At 39.9% G+C, this 20,721-nt stretch overlaps 1 protein-coding gene and 1 pseudogene across 6 annotated transcripts in view; one reads left to right on the top strand and one right to left on the bottom strand.

Moving 5' to 3' along the window:
* Zhx3 (zinc fingers and homeoboxes 3) overlaps window positions 1-20,721 on the bottom strand; it is a 138,097-nt gene that overhangs the window by 38,042 nt on the left and 79,334 nt on the right. The window lies entirely within an intron of this gene.
* On the top strand, window positions 20,274-20,374 carry LOC120887103 (U2 spliceosomal RNA; annotated as a pseudogene).

The raw sequence follows: 20,721 nt of genomic DNA on the forward strand, positions 1-20,721 counted from the left end.
TAATTCAAAAGTTTCGAAGAATGTCTCTTGATGCCATATTTTGAAAACTAATGTGACCTTCCTGCCATCATAAATTTGGTAGAAGTTGTTAAAAAAGGATTGCTTTAATATTATATGTTGGTTTATTGTTGTTTCTATGATAACCTTTGACAATAAAATTTCATTTGACTTTACTTAAAATACTACTTATAGCTCTCATTAAAAAATAGAAAATATCCCCTTAATTGGCCCTCTCCCATCCTCTGGGCTCCTACAGAATCAGCCAGCCAGCAGTTGCAGGCCCACTTATTCAACTTTCTTACTCAGTCAGTATTGGCACAATGCAGGCTCCTCACATTCTGCTCAAACTACTTGCCCCAGGATCATCAGTTAAATGGCTCTTTCCAACAACTTCTCCTCATCAACTTTGGTCTGAGATTCAAAGCCATTTAGGAGGACCCTCAGGATCCAAGGAGAGTGAGGCTTTGTAGACCTATTCTTCTACAACCTCTTTAAAGGAATAAGTTCACTCATGCCCAGGACTTTGCAATCTCCTGTACTCAAGTTAACTTCCAAAACAGCTTTGCCAGTCCTGACCTATCTGCCAGGCTCGAAATCTATCACTTACAACTGCCATTGATCTCTGCAGCCTTTAATAAATTTACACACATGGTTTCTGCCTCTGATCTTGGCACTCACCCCTCCAAAAAACAAAACAAAACAAGTAAATTTTCTAAAAATCCAGCCACCATGTTTTCTAAATACCTTCATCTTACTTCTCACCACCTGTCTTGGTTGGTTTAGGAAGCTGTAACAAAAAATACCATATATTGGGTGGCTTATAAACAACAGAATTTTATTTCTCATAGTTCTAGAAACAAGTCCAAGATCAAGTTGCTGGCAGATGGTGAGGATGTCCTGCTTTCTCATAGTCAGCTGTATTCTCACCCTGTCCTTACAGTGGCTGAAGAGAAGGCAGCCACTCTGGGGCCTTTTATAGGCATTAATCCAATTCACTAGGACTCTGTCCCCAGAATCTAATCACCTCCCAAAGCTGGCCCTCCCCCACAACTCACACACACACACCTCTTAGTCCTATCACCCAGGATATTTCAAGGCATAAATTTGGGAGAATACAAACATTCAGACTATAGTACCATCCAGGCAGATTTCTAGGTAGAGAGCTCCATATCACTTGGGCATCATTTATGCAGTCCTCTCCCTCTTTCCCTTATCTGCCTACCATCAAACTTATCTATAAACTAAAAATATTCTCTCCAATCTACCTCCTGTCTCTTTTCTTGGAAGATGCAGTCTAACAGTCATGAAAGATCTAAGCTCTAGAGCTAGCATTGGTTTGGATAATGTCCTAATTCTGCTACCAATATGCCTTCTAAATCACAGACGGAAAAAGCAGCCTCAACCTCAGGAGTATTGCAAGAATTAAGATGGGGCACAAATGACTCAACATGGTGCCTCAGACACAGCAAGTGTATCATAAGTAACAGCCATGGCATATTCTTGTCCCCTTCCCCAAAATTCATTCCCTTATCTATTGGCTTGGGATTCTATAACAACTGTCTAAGGCCCCAGCTCCTCACTTCTTTCTCCATGTTACTCCACTTCTCATCTTGCTACCATAGTTAACATCAAAAACACAATATATTCATACCACCTCTTGGCTTAAAGAAATTTCTGCTGGCTTCTTACCACTAATCAGAATATTCTGTATCTACATTGTACAAAACTGCAGCTACCAGCCACAGTTATATCATTATCTCAGTACAAACTGAGATATGATATAAGGGAAAAATACACACTAGATCTGAAGACTTAATATGAAAAGGAATATAAGCTATCTCAATAGTTTCTTTACAGAATACAGTTCATTATTTAAATCAGAGGCAGAACAAATGCTTATCTAGTGCCTTTTAAACCACTCTTATGTTACCTTTTTGAATCAATATGCTTATATATCTCTGTATTTCATTATTTTTCCTAGCTCCTTTTATTCACATTTCCATTTTTTATCTTTTATCATTTAAAATGTTAATGGTCTCAGAGGCATTTTTGGAAGATTTTTTTAAAGTGTGGTAAAATACACAGAATAAAATTTACCACCATGATCATTTTTATAATTTTTAGTACATCATGATTACACAATAATTGTGCTCATTGTGACATATTCATACATGCACACAACTTGCCTTATTTCATACCCCAGTACCTTCCCATTCCCTTCCCTCTTCTCCCCAGTCCCCTTCCTCTGCTGGTCCTCCTGTTATTTATTTATTTAGCAGGAGCACTCTATATAAATCATTTTAATCACTTTTAAGTGAACAGTTCAGTGGCATTTAGGTACATTTACATTATTGGGCAACCATCACCATCATCCATCTCGAGAACTCTTTTCATGTTGCAAAACATCATGGTTTTGATTTGATTTCCCTAATAATAGTAATACTGAGCTTTTTGTTTTTTTCAAATGTGCTTATCAGCTACTTGTATATCTTCTTTACTCCTTATTACTCCATACTAGATAAATAGTTTGTAAATATTTTCTTTCGTTCCATAGGCTGTCTTTTCACTCTGCTGAATATATCCTTTGATGCACATAAGTTTAAAATTTTGATGTTGTCCAATTTATCTTTTTAAAAAATATTTATTTTTTAGTTGTAGTTTAGGACACAATAACTTTATTTTATTTATTTATTTTTATGTGGTGCTAAGGATCGAACCCAGGGCCTTGCACATGCTAGGCGAGCACTCTAACGCTGAGCCACAATCCCAGCCCCAATTTATCTATTATCTTTTTCTTTTGCCTGTGCTTTTGGTGTCACTCTTAAGAAGTCATTACCTAATTCAACGTCATGCAGATTTTCCCATGTGATTTCTTCTAAGCATTTTATAGTCTTTGCTCTTTTGTTTAGGTCTTTGATCCATGCTGAGTTCATTTTTGTATATGGTATAAGGTAAAAGTCCAACCTTATTCTTTTATGTGGATATCTAATTTTTCCAGAACCATTTATTGAAAAGACTGTCCCTTTTCCATTGAAAAGACTCGGCACATTTGTTAAAAATCATTTGACCCATATTCGTGAGGACTCTCTATTTTATTCCTTTGGTATGGACATCTTCTTTAATAATTTCTACTATTAAATACATTTTGAAATAATATTTGGGGCATACTAGGTTACATACATTCTTGAAATTAACTTTGCCTATTTATTTTTACTTTTTCAGTGTGGTTATTAGACATATTTAAAATCATACAAATGGCTCCCATTGTATTTCTATTGGGCATCATTGCAGTGTGGAAAGCAACAGCTGATCCCTTCCTCTTGTGTTTATTATTATAGTATTCAGGGGAGCAGAAGACCAGGGCAGCTGAAAATTGAGGCTTGTGTTGGGCAAGCCAGGTTTCAAGACCTGCTCTGTCCAACACAGCAGCCACTAGCCTCAGGTACTCAGGTGCCTAATGGGTACTTGAAATGTGGCTAGTGTGAATTGAGAGGTACCATAAGTATAAAATATAGACCAAATTCCAAAGACAGTACCAAAGATTAAAATATCTCATTGATAATTTTTATATCAATAGATTATTAATATTTTGACAGATTAGTTAAATAAATATATTTTTATTAACATTAATTTGACTTATTTTAGGCTTCATTTTTTAGAGTGCTAGTTTTAGGCTCATAACATAATTAGCAGAAGTTATGGAGATACCCCATATAGTCTCTGCCCAGACATATGCATAACCTCCACCATCATCAACATCTTCCACCAGAATGATACTTTTATTATAACTGATGAACCTACTTTAACACATTATCACCCAGGGTCCATGGTTTACCTTAGAGTTCACTTTTGGTATTGTACACTCTATAGGTTTAGACAAACTGGCACGTATCCACCATTATAGTATCATACAGAGTGGTTTTACTGCCCTAAACATCTTTTGTGCTCTGTCTTCCTCCTTTCCTCCCTAATCTGATCTTTTCACCATACCCACAGTTTTGCCTTTTCTAAAATATCATGGGAATTATGTAGTATGTAGGGTTTTTGGGGTTGGCTTCATTTAACATCCCTCCTTGTCTTTTCATGGCTTGACAGCTCATTTTGTAGCTTGTTTATTTTTACTTTTTAAAATGTGGCTACTCAGACATTTTAAATAACATGCAGCTCACATTATATTTCTATTGGATTCTTCTTGGCTTGTTATGGACCTTTTTTGCACAGTCTGGCATCTGCCTGCTTCTCTGGCCACACCTTATTCGTTGCACCCTGAACATGCCAGTCTCTTTGCCATCACCTACACTAGAGTCTTTTTTAACCTAAATATTAATTCATTCTCATGCCCAATTCAAACATGAATTAATCCCTAGCACAGAATCCAACATACAGTGGGTACTTGCAGAAATTGAGTCAATAATGAATAAAGCAGAAAAATTTGTATTAACCTCTGATAACAATAACATATCCACTTACAGTTATAAAGAAAAGAAATACAACAGATCAGACTGAAAAAGTCTATCAACAAACAGCTAGAATTATTCACAAACTACAATTTGTTATTTTAGTCAAATCATCACCTTAATCAAAAATATTTATAAAGTGTGCCATAATGAAGAAATGGTAAAAGCAGCTCCCAATGGTCAGTGGATTGGGACTGACTTGGAAATGTGGGGACTAGCTATGGAAACCAGATGGTTAAAACAACCACATTCCATATCCATTAAATGTTGACAGCCCAGACCCCACCAGAGTAGAGGCACTGAAACAGCCTTTGATGTAGTTTCCAAGGAAAGCCACCAAGATGATTAAAGGGTTGGAAAATGATATTTATGGGGAATGGCCACAGGAACAGAGACAATTTTGCCTAGACAAGAGAAAAGGCTGAAGGGTGACTTAATAACCATTTTCAATCATTGTTATTACACAGATGACAGTAACCATATGGTCTCCATTTCCACCAATGAAAGAATATTGAAAATGTTCTTAAGCTGCAGCATTAAAAAAGTTGTCTAGTTTTAACAAAGAACTCAACAGTTAATAGTGTACAGCATAGCAGACCCAGGAAGAATGAGGTTATAGCCATTTCTGAACTCCTTTATTATGCTGGAAAGCAGCAAAGGGTAGGGTGTGTTCATGTCCTAAACAATCCTTTGTTGAAGGCAAATTCTCAACTGGCTGGTCCTCAAATGAGTCACATAAAACACAACCATAAGAATGAAAAAGAAATAAAGATGTGAAAACTGAAACATAGCACCCTCTGGTGTACATAATTGTCTTTCAATCAACGAAGATTATATATATAGGTATTTTCAAAATACAAGGTTGAAACCATGATAAAATATTAACATATACAAGGCTGACCTTATTGTTCATTGAATCACTACATCCACCTTTATCAAGTATCTACTATGAACTTCCTCCTTTGGTACCAGCAAGCATCAGGAAGGCAACCTCAACTTTCATAGTTAGTAAACATGGATACCTCCCAACCATCTTTTGAATGCTGATTGCAGGTTTTTTTTTTTTTTTTTTTTTAAAGAGAAAGTGAGAGGAGAGGAGGGAGAGAGAGAGAGAATTTCCAACATTTTTTATTTCTTAGTTCTCAGCGGACACAACATCTTTGTTGGTATGTGGTGCTGGGGATCGAACCCGGGCCGCACGCATGCCAGGCGAGCGCGCTACCGCTTGAGCCACATCCCCAGCCCCCTGATTGCAGGTTTTGCTACATCAGTTGGCAAATGAACATTTTATGCTGAGACATGATGATGCTATCTACCAGCTGATTTAAATTTTGCCCACCATCAAAAGTTTATTACATACAGAAGTTAGGGAACCTCTGAACGAAGGTGCTCCCTTTGACATGTTCCCTGCTCAGTTGTGGTAAATACAGCCCTTCCTAACTACTCTGTCTCCTGAGTGCTACTTGTCACATCCTCCTATGCTACATACTCCAAAGCTTTTCCCATATCCTCTTATTTTTAAGTACAAAAGACATTCTACAAGCTCAAAAAGCCTGAGAATCAAGAATCCTTTGCAGTGCTCTTCATATCTTTAGACATCTTGGTGCCGGACAGGAACTTCATTTACGTGACACACACAAACACTTGCTTCATGTGACTCACCATGCAAACCATCTGGTGTGTCCTAGATGAATATAAAACAGGTCCTATGACTGCAATTCACAGTCCACAGATAAATGCTGGTATCAAAAGCTCAAGGTTCCAAGTGAAAGGAAAAGGCAATAGAAACATTGGAGAACTACTGGATGTCCGTCCTTCAGGGCAGCTTGTGATAACAGGTCTTACACTAAAAGTAAGTCTTAAAGGATAAGAAGTTTCACAGGCAGAGACAGGAGTATGTATCATTCTAGGGGTAAAGGTCCCAAAGCCTTTAAAAAACAAAAAAAGAAGCACAGCCCCCAAATTATGTCACCTTAGAAGAATGGAGTGATATGGAACACTTTCCTCTCCTTGAGGAGACATGGGAAATGTTCCCAATCTCTGCTTGTAACACAAAACACACACCTAAATGACAAGGAACAAACAATGACAATGAACAGGCAAAACAGAAGACACAACATAATCGAGGCACTTTAGATGAAGGTGGCACAGACAGAAGTGGGGAAGCAATGGGCAGCAAGGAGCTGGCTGGGGAGATTAGCAGGAACTCCTGATACCCTTCTCAGTGCCTCCTTCCCCAGCAGTGGCTTCAGGCCCATTTCCTTTGTCACACTGCTGATGCTGTAAGAGCTATATCTTTTTTTTCCCCTTATGCAGATATGTACCTTTTTATTTATTTTTATTTATTAATTCTAATCAGCTATACATGACAGTAGAAAGATCTTTGATTCATTATACACAGTGGGGTAGAACTTTTTACTTCTCTCTATATATCCAAAAGACTTAAAACCAGCATATTACGGAAGAGGAAGATGGCGGCGAAGGGAGTGCATCACCCCAGTGCGCCGCGTCACTGAGTGGGAGAAAGACGAGGTGAAACGGCTGAAGGCTAGCTTGTTGGGAATTTCCAGTGAAATCGAGGTGCTCCAGAATCTAGTGGACGGATTTCCATCGTGCGAGGTTCGGCTGTGGGAGCCCAGTCGAGGGCGATTTCTCCGCACGGAGGGTCGCATAGCCTGATGGGGGAACGCCCCGCAGCTGGAGTCTGAGGCGCGCGCGGGGAAGCGGTGAGGTGCCGGAGCGGGAGTGCAGCGATGTGGATTCTGGGGGCTCCCGCCAGTGGTACAAAGGCCGCGCTTAGTGCTGAGTTCCGGCTTTGAGACAGAGAAGAGAAGCGGTCCAGTTTGGTTCCCAACACCGGTCAGACCACGGAGGAGGACAGCAGCCACCATCTTGGAGAGATGATGTAATCATCCCTGTTTTCTACTGATCTCAGCGCATTCAGCTACGGAACACATGATTTCAGGCTGGTATTTGCCTGCGTCTCCCAGACAGATCGCTCAGGCTTGGGGCTGGAGAACCTGTCGAGAATACTCTTGGGGGCTTGTTCCTGGCAAGGCGTGCACCGGGCTCTGAGTGGCCGGATTCTGGTCCCCTGGGCTGCCTTGGCTCAGGGTTGGGAAACCTGTGGAGACTGCGTGTGGAGGCCAGCTCCAAGTAGAGCGTGCGCTGAGCTCGGGGTGGCTGGGTTCTGACTCCCGGAACAGTTTTGGCCAGGGGCTGGGGAGCCCGCAGGGACTGCGTCTTTGAGCCTGCGCCCAGCGGAGCGTGCATCGAGTTTGGAGAGCTTGGAGCGGCCGGGCTCTGGCTCCCAGAGCTGCTTTGGCCTGGGGCTGGGGAACCCGTGGGGGGGGGGCGCTCCTTGGAGCCAGCCCCCAGTGGAGCGTGCATCGGGATCGGAGAGGCCGGGTTCTGGCTCCCGAAGCTGCTTTGGCCTAGGGCTGGGGAACCTGCGGTGACTGCTTCTCGGTCAGGGTCCTGCTGGGTGCTGTGGGGGCCGGGTGGGGGGGGCAGAGTGGAGCTGCCGCCTGCGCCCAGAGCAGGCCAAATGACCCGCCAGCGTGGTATCACGACACCCCAACTGCAGCTGGGGCCGAAGAGAGTAGCTGCCCACGCCCAGAATAGGACCAGCCACCCGACGGCGCGGTAGCCAGGTAACTCCATTTGGAGTAGCAGCTGTGCAGAGCCGCCGTCTGAGCCTGCAAGGTAGGCAGACCTGCGACCCACTGGCAGGACAGGCCTGGTAGCCTGCCAGCGTGGGGGACACGTAGCACCGAGGCAGTCACGTCACAATGGTTGGAGTGGAGGTGGAACAGGGCCACCGCCCATGTCTGGAGGGGGCTCAGCGACCCGTTGGAGAGGCAGTCAGGTACCCCCATTGGGAGTGGGGGCTGTGCAGAACTGCCGCCCGAGCCCGCAGGGTGGGCAGACCTGCGACCCACCGACGGAACAGGTCCGGATCAGGACCAACGACCCGAGGGCGTGGTAGTTACGTCACCACAATTGGAGTGGGGGCAGAGCATAGCCGCCACCCACGCCCGCAGGGGGTGGCAGACCTGCGACCAACCAGCGTGGTAGACAGACCACCCTAATTAGAGGAGGAGCACAGCCACTACTCACCCTGCAAGGGAGACTTCCCAACAATACAAGAGCAATATAAATAAATAGGGGGTAAATTTCAAAAACACAACAGTTTCACTAAGCAGAAAGAAACACGAGCAGTATGAAAAGACAAGGAAAGAAAGGACCACAAGCAATGCAGGTCAACTCAACTTTAGAAGAGGTAATAGCTGCAACAGATGGAATGTCAGATAAAGAGTTCAGGATATACATGCTTCAGATGATCTGGAGTCTCAAGGAAGACATGAGACAGCAAAATCAGACAATGAAAGATCACATTGACAAGGAACTACATAAACAAATCCAGGAAGTAAAAGATCAATTTCACAGGGAGATAGAAGTAATAAAAAACAAACAAATAGAAATCCTAGAAATGCAGGAAGCAATAAACCAACTTAAAAACTCAATTGAGAATACTACCAGCAGAGTAGATCACTTAGAAGATAGAACATCAGACAATGAAGACAAAGTATTTCAACTTGAAAAGAACATAGACAGCTCAGCAAGTCTGCTAAGAAACCATGAGCAGAACATCGAAGAATTATGGGATAATATTAAAAGACCAAACTTAAGAGTCTTTGGGATACAGGAAGGCACAGAGCTCCAAACCAAAGGAATAAACAATCTATTCAGTGAAATAATATGAGAAAACTTCCCAGACTTGAAGAATGAGACAGAATCCCAAATCCTAGGACGCCGAATGTGCAAAATCATAAGAGATCCACACCTAGACACATTATAATGAAGATGTCCAACATACAGAATAAGGAGAGAATTTTAAAAGCTACAAGAGAAAGGAAGCAGATTACATTTAGGGGTAAACCAATTAGGATAACAGCTGATCTCTCAACACAGACTCTGAAAGCTAGAAGATCCTGGAATAACATATTTCAAACACTGAAAGAAAATGGGTTCCAACCAAGAATCGTGTATCTGGCGAAATTAAGCTTCAGGATGGAAGATGAAATTAAAACCTTCCACGATAAACAAAAGTTAAAAGAATTCGCAGCTAGAAAACCATCTCTTCAAAAAATCCTTGGCAAAACATTACAGGAAGAGGAAATGGAAAATAACATTGAAAACCAACAGGGGGAGGTAGGACAGTAAAGGGGGGAAAGTAATCAAAGAGGAAAACAAATCAGGTTTAGTAACATTAATAAACAAATATGGCTGGAAGAACAAACCATATCTCAATAATAACCCTAAATGTGAATTGCTTAAACTCACCAATTAAGAGGCTAGTTGAATGGATCACAAAACAAGACCCAACAATATGCTGCCTACAGGAGACACATCTGATAGGAAAAGATATACACAGACTGAAGGTGAAAGGTTGGGAAAAATCATACTACTCATATGGACTGCGGAAACAAGCAGGAGTGTCCATACTCATATCTAATAAAATAGATTTCAAGCCAAAGTTAATCAAAAGGGATAAAGAAGGACAATTCATACTGCTCAAGGGAACCATACACCAACAAGACATAACAATCATAAATATATATTGTTGAGAGCCACAGCCAAAGGGGCCCCAGCAAACTTCCAGCTGCCAGCTGATGATCCAGCTGCCAGCAAACTTCCAGTTGCCGGCTGATGATTGGCTCACAGTGGCCCCAGCAACATCTAGCTGATTGGCTCCTCTGCGGTGATGTTCATTGGGCTGTTTCCCTGCCCTTCAGACTGCCAGCTGATGATTGGCTCACAGCGGCCCCAGCAACATCTAGCTGATTGGCTCCTCCACGGAGCTGCTCATTGGGTGACTTCTTTGGCTCTGCCCACGCAACCCAGCCAATCGGCCTCAAGAGCAGGAGGATTGGGGGAGGTGGAGAGGCTGGTGTGGGGGAGAGAGGCTTGTGGAAGCCGGTGGTGGCAGTTGGGCTCTGAGGGTTTTTCCCTGGAGCTGTTTTGTTTGGCGTTTGTAGTTCTAAAAATAAAGTTAGTTTCTTTTTGACAAGTGGCTCCTGATTTGTGCCAAGCCAGACTTCGGCAATATATGCCCCAAATAATGGTGCAGCGATGTTCGTCAAGCAAACTCTTCTCAAGTTCAAGAGTCTAATAGACCACCATACAATAATCATGGGAGACTTCAACACACCTCTCTCACCACTGGACAGATCTTCCAAACAAAAGTTAAATAAGGAAACTATAGAACTCAATAACACAATTAACAACCTAGACTTAATTGACATATATAGACTATACCACCCAACATCAAGTAGCTACACTTTTTTCTCAGCAGCACATGGAACCTTCTCAAAAATAGATCATGTATTATGTCACAGGGCAACTCTTAGACAATATAAAGGAGTAGAGATATCTTATCTGATCATAATGGAATGAAACTGAAAATCAATGATAAAAGAAGGAAGGAAAAATCATGCGTCACTTGGAGAATGAACAATAGGTTACTGAATGATCAATGGGTTTTAGAAGACATCAAGGAGGAAATTAAAAACTTCTTAGAGTTAAATGAAAACACAGACACAACATATCGGAATCTATGGGACACTTTGAAAGCAGTTCTAAGAGGAAAATTCATTGCTTGGAGTTCATTCCTTAAAAAAAGAAAAAACCAACAAATAAATGATCTCATACTTCATCTTAAAATCCTAGAAAAAGAAGAGCAAAACAACAGCAAAAGAAGTAGAAGGCAAGAAATAATTAAAATCAGAGCTGAAATTAATGAAATCGAAACAAAAGAAACAATTGAAAAAATTGACAAAACTAAAAGTTGGTTCTTTAAAAAAATAAATAAAATCAACAGACCCTTAGCCATGCTAACAAAGAGAAGAAGAGAGAGAACCCAAATTACTAGCATACGGGATGAAAAAGGCAATATCACAACAGACACTTCAGAAATACAGAAGATAATCAGAAATTATTTTGAATCCTTATACTCCAATAAAATAGAAGATAGTGAAGGCATAGATAAATTTCTTAAGTCTTATGGTCTGCCCAGATTGAGTCAGGAGGATATAGACAACCTAAATAGACCAATAACAATAGAGGAAATAGAAGAAACCATCAAAAGACTACCAACTAAGAAAAGCCCAGGACCGGATGGGTATACAGCAGAGTTTTACAAAACCTTTAAAGAGGAACTAACACCAATACTTTTAAAGCTATTTCAGGAAATAGAAAAAGAGGGAGAACTTCCAAATACATTCTACGAGGCCAACATCACCCTGATGCCCAAACCAGACAAAGACACTTCAAAGAAAGAAAACTACAGACCAATATCTCTAATAAACCTAGATGCAAAAATCCTCAATAAAATTCTGGCGAATCGGATTCAAAAACATATCAAAAAAATTATACACCATGATCATCAAGTAGGATTCATCCCTGGGATGCAAGGCTGGTTCAATATACGGAAATCAATAAATGTGATTCACCATATCAATAGACTTAAAAATAAGAACCATATGATCATCTCGATAGATGCAGAAAAAGCATTTGACAAAGTACAGCATCCCTTTATGTTTAAAACTCTAGAAAAATTAAGGATAACAGGATCATACCTCAATATTGTAAAAGCAATCTACGATAAGCCATAGGCCAGCATCATTCTGAATGGAGAAAAATTGAAGGCATTCCCTCTAAGATATGGTACAAGACAGGGATGTCCTCTCTCACCACTTCTGTTCAACATAGTTCTCGAAACACTGGCCAGAGCAATTAGACAGACAAAAGAAATTAAAGGCATAAAAATAGGAAAAGAAGAACTTAAATTATCACTATTTGCAGATGACATGATTCTATACCTAGCAGACCCAAAAGGGTCTACAAAAAAACTATTAGAGCTAATAAATGAATTCAGCAAAGTGGCAGGATATAAGATCAATATACATAAATCAAATGCATTCATGTATATCAGCGACAAATCCTCTGAAACGGAAATGAGGACAACTACTCCATTCACAATATCCCCCCAAAAAATAAAATACTTGGGAATCAACCTAACAAAAGAGGTGAAAGACTTATACAATGAAAACTACAGAACCCTAAAGAGAGATATTGAAGAAGACCTTAGAAGATGGAAAAATATACCCTGTTCATGGATAGGTAGAACTAACATCATCAAAATGGCGATATTACCAAAAGTCCTCTATAAGTTCAATGCAATGCCAATCAAAATCCCAACAGCATTTCTTGTAGAATTAGATAAAACAATCATGAAATTCATATGGAATAATAAAAGACCCAGAATAGCAAAAACAATGCTAAGCAGGAAGTGTGAATCAGGCGGTATAGCGACACCAGACTTCAAACTATACTACAGAGCAATAGTAACAAAAACAGCATGGTACTGGTACCAAAACAGGCGGGTGGACCAATGGTACAGAATAGAGGACACAGTAACCAATCCACAAAACTACAACTATCTTATATTTGATAAAGGGGCTAAAAGCATGCAATGGAGGAAGGATAGCATCTTCAACAAATGGTGCTGGGAAAACTGGAAATCCATTTGCATCAAAATGAATCTGAATCCCTTTCTCTCGCCATGCACAAAAGTTAACTCAAAATGGATCAAGGAGCTTGATATTAAATCAGAGACATGGCATCTGATAGAAGAAAAAGTTGGCTATGATCTACATACTGTGGGGTCGGGCTCCAAATTCCTCAACAGGACACCCATAGCGCAAGAGTTAACAACTAGAATCAACAAATGGGACTTACTCAAACTGAAAAGTTTTTTCTCAGCAAAAGAAACAATAAGAGAGATAAACAGGGAGCCTACATCATGGGAACAAATCTTTACTCCACACACTTCAGATAGAGCCCTAATATCCAGAGTATACAAAGAACTCAAAAAATTAGACAATAAGATAACAAATAACCCAATCAATAAATGGGCCAAGGACCTGAACAGACACTTCTCAGAGGAGGACATACAATCAATCAATAAGAACATGAAAAAATGCTCACCATCACTAGCAGTCAGAGAAATGCAAATCAAAACCACCCTAGTATACCATCTCACTCCAGTAAGATTGGCAGCCATCAGGAAGTCCAACAACAACAAGTGCTGGAGAAGATGCGGGGAAAAGGGTACACTTGTACATTGTTGGTGGGACTGCAAATTGGTACAGCCAATTTGGAAAGCAGTATGGAGATTTCTTGGAAAGCTGGGAATGGAACCACCATTTGACCCAGCTATTCCCCTTCTCGGTCTATTCCCTAAAGACCTAATAAGAGCATGCTACAGGGACACTGCTACATCGATGTTCATAGCAGCACAATTCACGATAGCAAGACTGTGGAACCAACCTAGATGCCCTTCAATAGATGAATGGATAAAAAAAAATGTGGCATTTATACACAATGGAGTATTACTCTGCATTAAAAAATGACAAAATCATAGAATTTGGAGGGAAACGGATGGCATTAGAGCAGATTATGCTAAGTGAAGCTAGCCAATCTTTAAAAAACAAATGCCAAATGACTCCTTTGATATAAGGGGAGTAACCAAGGACAGGGTAGGGACGAAGAGCTTGAGAAGAAGATTAACATTAAACAGGGATGAGAGGTGGGAGGGAAAGGGAGTGACAAGGGAAATCGCATGGAAATGGAAGGTGATCCTCAGGGTTATACAAAATTACATATAAGAGGAAAGGAGGGGTAAAACAAGATAATACAAGTGGAAGAAATGATTTACAGTAGAGGGGGTAGAGAGAGAAAAGGGGAGGGGAGGGGAGGGGAGGGGGGATAGTAGAGAATAGGATAGACAGCAGAATACATCAGTCACTAGAACGGCAATATGTAATCAATGGAAGGGTAACATGTGATACAGCAATCTGTATGCGGGGTAAAATTGGGAGTTCATAACCCACTTGAATCAAACTGTGAAATATGATATATTAAGAACTATGTAATGTTTTGAACCAACAATAAAAAAAATAAAAAATAAATAAAAAAAAACAAAACAGCATATTACAGTGACACAAGCCATTTCAATGTTCATAGCAGCACAATTCACAATTGCCAAACTGAGGAAGCATCCTAGATAAAGAAACTGTGGTACATATACACAATGAAATATTACTCAGCATTAAAAGAGAATAAAATTGTGCAGGTAAATGGATGGAGTTGGAGAATATCAAGCAAAATAAACCAATCCCCCCCCACCCCCGGCAGGGAAAAAAAAAACAAAACAGGAGCCAAATGTTTTCTCTGATAAGTGGATGCTAATCCATAATGGGGGAAGGTGTGAGTAAAGGAACTCTGAATGGGGCAAAGGGGAGGAGGAGGAGGGGGAAAAGGGGTAGGGAAAGATGGTGAAATGAGAAGAGCTATACTTTTTTATTATACTTCTATCACCTAGCACATATCGTCTCAAGCAAAATTTGATGACTAAAGTAAGTCATTAGCTGATGTGCATGATTAGGATTTGAAAAAGCAGAACCCTGGATTTACAATCCCAAATGCCTTCCCTCTATCCATTTACATGGTTTTGCTCTTCCTTAGAAATCCTCTAACCTCATTTGGTCCATGCTTTCTTTTAGCTCTGTTTTATACTCAATTCCCAATCTTCAAGTGTTAAAAATGGACAAATATAAATCAACCCCTACACTCCAAGTGAAGAAAAGGAACAAATATTATTGTCCTGAGTTAAGAGTGACCTATGTCATGGCTAGGCGAGGTGATGCACAACCTTAATCCCAGCTGCTCAGGAGGTGGAGGCAGGAAGATCGGGAGTTCAAAGCCAGCCTCAGCAATTTAGCAAGGCGCTAAGCAACTCAGTAAGACACTGTCTCTAATAAAATACAAAATAGGGCTAGGGATGTGGCTCAGTGGTCAAGTGTCCCTGAGTTCAATCCCTGATACCCCAAAAGAACAAAAATTTTAAAAAAAGAAAAGTGACCTATGAAACTGAAAAACAATCAAGCCCAAGAGGTAAAAGGGAACTGGCTTCTCAAGCACTGAAAAGAATGTGAGGGAAAAAGAGAAACCCAATCTGATTACAGTGTAAAAATAGGTCACTGCTTGAATACAGCCTTTTGGGCAGCAAGCCCCTTCTGCTTCTGACGCCAGTGACACAAGAGAGTGGCAGCACAATCTTAGAATAAGGGCTTCGTGGCCAGCTGGCTGCCTTGGCCTGGCCTTCCAGCTGGCATTATAGAAGCAGCACACAGGGCAGCACACTACTGAGGAGTTCAGTGAGGCTCTGTTACCTCTGATGTGAAATACCAGGTTTTCTGTTTTGTTTTGAACAAACTGGGAGACCGTTCAAGGCTGTCCTATAAGTCTCTCTCACTTGCATTCAGCTATAGTTTATTGAGTAGGAGAAAAGTGAATAAAGTTTAACTAGCTCATTTACACCCATGCAGACCCAGCAGGCAGCCTCTGTTCCATGAGAAAGTTACAATTTTGAATTACTATAATGGTCTACTTGCAGCAAATGTAATGTGTGTGTATAAGTGTACGTATAGGCACAGGCATACCCAGTTGGGGCTATAAAAATTTAGGATCTGTGGCCAAAACCTGCTGTGTATTCCAAAAAAAAAAAAAAAAAAGACTGAGAATTGCCGATTGTGAGTAGTGGTAGAATAATATAGGTAAAAAGAAAGGCATCTGAGTGTATTATATTTTATTAACAAACAAGTCTATTCATAACAGCAGTAATCAACATTTATCATGCATAAAATATCAGTGTTTTCTTCTGGCAGAGTAATTCTAAGAAAGAAGTTCCAGAATGATATACTGATGTGTTTCCCTACAAAACAGCCCTGACTTATAACTTCTCTGCAATAAACTAAGACCTCCAAGGTAAGGGCTTAAGACCAGACCTCTCAGATACACCAATGGCGAAGTGCACACAGTCAATACACATTAAATATATCAACTACAGGAGTTCACCTGCAGATTCTTGCTTACCAGCAAAAATGGGGGTCAATAATTACAGGCATTCCCATAAAAACCCAATTTGTGGTACAGGGACTGAACTTCAGTTTAGGTCCCTTGATACTAAAGTATTTCAATAAGGTTTGCATATATGTAGAACTCAGATATAGGGCCTGAAAAATCCAGTTGAATCTTAACGTATCCATCTAAATAAAATTAATTAGAATTTATATCTCAACTATTTCTAATAGAGTCTGAGTAACTCATATAAGACTAACAGAAGGAATCAGAATGATAAAGGATTCAGAGAAAGGGAAGAAGGAGGAAACTTCTATCTAAACAATGGCTTCTTGTGTCAAAAATTTCTACCAAAAAGATTTAATAAGTACAAACTTAGGTAAAACTATTGAACTTGTAGGGTTTTTGTAACATATGTTTCAGAATGAACAACTTCTGGTAGAAATTTACATGACGCTTTTACATCTTTGTCCTTTAGATGACAAAACCTATAAGTTCAGTGTTGATCTAAATTCTGTATTTCATTAGTCAAAACAGCAAGATATGCAATCTGCATTTGGGGTAAAATTGGGAGTTCATAACCCACTTCAATCTAATGTATGAAATATGATATGTCAAGAGCTTTGTAATGTTGTGAACAACCAATAAAAAAAAATAAAAAAATAAAAAAAAAGAAGAAGAAATATTATCCCCTTTGAATCTGGACTTGTGTCCAGAATCAGTGTATAAGTTTGCTTTTCTCAAAATAAGAAGAAAATGGATATGTGGTATGTTATAGATTTAACTATAGGACTGTGTTGGACTTATGGTGCTTGAGCTAATGATCTTGGTGGTTTAGCTACTACTCTAAATGAAAATATCCTTGTTTATTAAATCTTAAATTGAAAAAAAACCAGCAAGATAAATTTGAAAAAAAAATTACTGCATATATAGGTAAGACATTAATTTGCAGAAGTATGTTCACATACACAAATAATGCCTTATGAAAACAAAGTCCCTCCAATACCCAGTCCCCCTTTCTTCACAGTAAGGTCTTGGGCCTACTGTCTAGAATCACTAATATACAAAATTTAGAAATATACATACCAAGTGCCATTTGTATTCTAAGACACAAGTAAGAAATCCAATTCAAAATGGCTTGGGTAATAGAGTTCACTGGCACATGCAAAAGGAAAGTTCAGATGTTAAGTGGCTTCAGTTTAATTCAGGGAATCTATGACAAAAACAAGTATCTGTTTTCTTTGTGCTATTTTAGCCACATCCAGGGTAGTTTCCCTAGTCATAGCATTCCCAGGCTTCATGTCCCTACAACATCTAGAAAAGAAATAGGGCTGGTTTGGGGGAGGCCTGTCAGAAGATGGGGGAGCCTTTTTCCCAAAGTCCTCAGCAAACATTTTGATGGTCTAAAGTGTGTCACATACCCACCCCTGAACTAACCCCCTTGGCACTGACCACCAAAATTCAGCAATGTGGCAACACATATGGGGTTTCCTGATTAAATAATCAAGACCCACCTGTGAAGCTGGGGAAGGACCAATCTACACATCCCTATCAGAAAACAAAAATAAACATTGTCTATTTGCTATGGAAGGGATTGGGGAGGTGGTAGATAGGGAGTCAGGGGAGATAATTAGAAGGTCCTTCATCCTCTCCTGGCACTGAAATTGACCCTGAGTTCCAGTATCAAGGGAAAAATATAGTTTGAGTGATACTATTTTTATAATTAATGAAAAAGAACATGTATGCTTAGAAAGAGGCAAATTATGGAGGGAAACTCACAGGGAAACATTTCTTGGAACTGTGAGGGGAAAAGGAAAAGTGAGGCCTACAGGCTTAGTTTGGAAAGGTACAATAAAACATATCTGTCAGCCATTCTTATGTGGACTCCCCTTGGAAGGCAGAGGATCTGACAGAAAGTCGTGAGAGTTTGTTTGGCACAGGACTAAGATGGTATGGTCCAGAAGTCTTCCCTTCAAATGATCCAACTTACTGCAAAGAGTAGAAACTGAAGTAGCTTTTGTTCAAATTTCTAAAAATGGGCTCAATCACTTTATTTTTTATTTTTAAATTTTTTTTTAATATTTATTTATTTATTTATTTTAGTTCTGGGCGGACACAACATCTTTGTTGGTATGTGGTGCTGAGGATCGAACCTGGGTCGCACGCATGCCAGGCGAGCGCGCTACCGCTTGAGCCACATCCCCAGCCCCTCAATCACTTTAAAAACCTTTGACCCCTGGAATGTTTCAAATTTTCAGACTATCCTTTGAGTGTCTATTTGTGTGTGCATATGTGTATCTGTCACTTTAAATTAAAAAAAAAATGGGTGCTACTAGATACTTAGCTGTGTGCCAAGAAATATCATAGAAATAGAAAAGAATTTAAAGGTATAGAGTATCTATCTGTTCTCAAGCAGTACAACCATCATCAATAACTGAATAAAATGATCATATGTAAGACACTGCAATTACTTTATTTTTATTTTTTGTAAATATTTTTAGTTATACATGGACACAATACTTTTGTTTATTTAGTTTATTTACTTTTGTTTATTTATTTTTTATGTGGTGCTGGGGAACAAACCCAGTGCCTCATGCATGCTAGGCAAGCACTCTACCACTGAGCCACAATCTCAGCTCTGTAATTACTTTACTTATATTTTCTCATTTAATTTGATCATCAGAACACCATGAGCTAAGTACCAACTTGATTTTCTGCATTGAGAAACCAAGGCTTAAATATCTCAGTAGCTAGACTCAGGTCCACAAGCTATAGGCTTGTCGATCTGAGTCTAGCTCACACTCAAAACCAGGTAGGTAGTCCTGATTCTTAACCCACAGCACTTCTGGCTGACGAGAAAACAGATACAACCCATAAGAGTGAACAGCACAAGAGAGTATATCTGAGTGAAGAGCTAAGTTTTGAGATGTAGAACAAAGTACCTTAGGGATTCTGAGGCGAAGTCAAGGGCAGCACACAGTGTTAAGAGGTGCCACACATGCTGCTTTTAGCTACATGAACACAGTCAACGCTGACACACAAACTGTCTCTGGCCTCTGACCCATGACATGGGTCTTATGTATTATTTATGTATTATGTCTTCATTCTTTAGCCTCTGACAGAAATACATTTCTGTATGCTTTATGGCCTTTCCAAGATCTCTTGATGGATAGAATCAACTTCTTTCTCTGATATGCACAGACTTCTCTGTTTTAGAGACAGGCCAGGTCTGAAGGGAGTGTGAAATTCTCTGAACAAATAATAGATGATATTTGAAGATTTATATGATTGTTTTAACTCTTACCCTAAGCATATATGAAAATGGTCATGGGGATCAATTGTAACTAGCCTCCTTGCACTGTGGGAAACAGTAAATATATTATAAATGCCTGAACATAATGTAATGCCACTTCCTCTGTGCTGGTCTCCATGTACCAGAAATCTGTGGGAGTAAATAAATATAGTGTCCCTCTCATGCCTCAGCAGTTTCTTTACAAAGTAGCTGGTCAGAGCAGACCTCCCAAATTTCAGTATATGTGTCTAGGGTCCCAGTATTCAGGAAAGGGAGAAATACCTCCTTTACAAAACAGCCAGGAGTCGTAAGCATATGGGATTTCCTTCTGTTTCCATGGGGTTAGGGAAAAGCATCAACATTTTCTAGAACTTCTCTAGTGAATACTGTGCTATAGATCCTGCTCCAGTGGGGCTTCTAGTTGTTTTCATGAGGTTTACTAATTGGGGGGGCACCTGAAATTAAGAATGCCACCATCCAGGAAATGGAAAACAATTCTATTTTCTCCAAGAGCTAACTTCCTATTATCAGGGTTGCAAATTGCTTCTCAGTCCTTTGGCTAAGATCAAATATAGTATCTGTTCTTTACAGTTTAATATCAGGGTCACATCTTGAACCCTGGTTTCATTTTCCAGCTTCATGTACCAGGTTCCATGCTAACATCTCTTCACAGACTCAACCAATCTCAGCAAATGAACATTATCCCTCTCTTATCTATATAGTACCTGAAGCTCAAGAAAGTTGTCTATTGGGAGGAAGATGCAGGGTAATCAATTGCCTGGAATATTCAAACCTATTGCCATAGAGCTAGAAAATTATAATTGGGCACCAGATTGAATATCCTGACACCAAGTCCTTTGCTTACTCCACTATGTGCTTCTGACTCTTCTAGAGCCAAGGTTTGGCTTATGGAATATTCATAGATGATAATAATATATGGGATTTGGGTGGTCATCTTCATTACAATTAAACTGTACTCTGCTCTCT

The sequence above is a fragment of the Ictidomys tridecemlineatus genome, chromosome 5, assembly GCF_052094955.1.
Source record: "Ictidomys tridecemlineatus isolate mIctTri1 chromosome 5, mIctTri1.hap1, whole genome shotgun sequence".
Lineage (NCBI taxonomy): Eukaryota > Metazoa > Chordata > Mammalia > Rodentia > Sciuridae > Ictidomys > Ictidomys tridecemlineatus.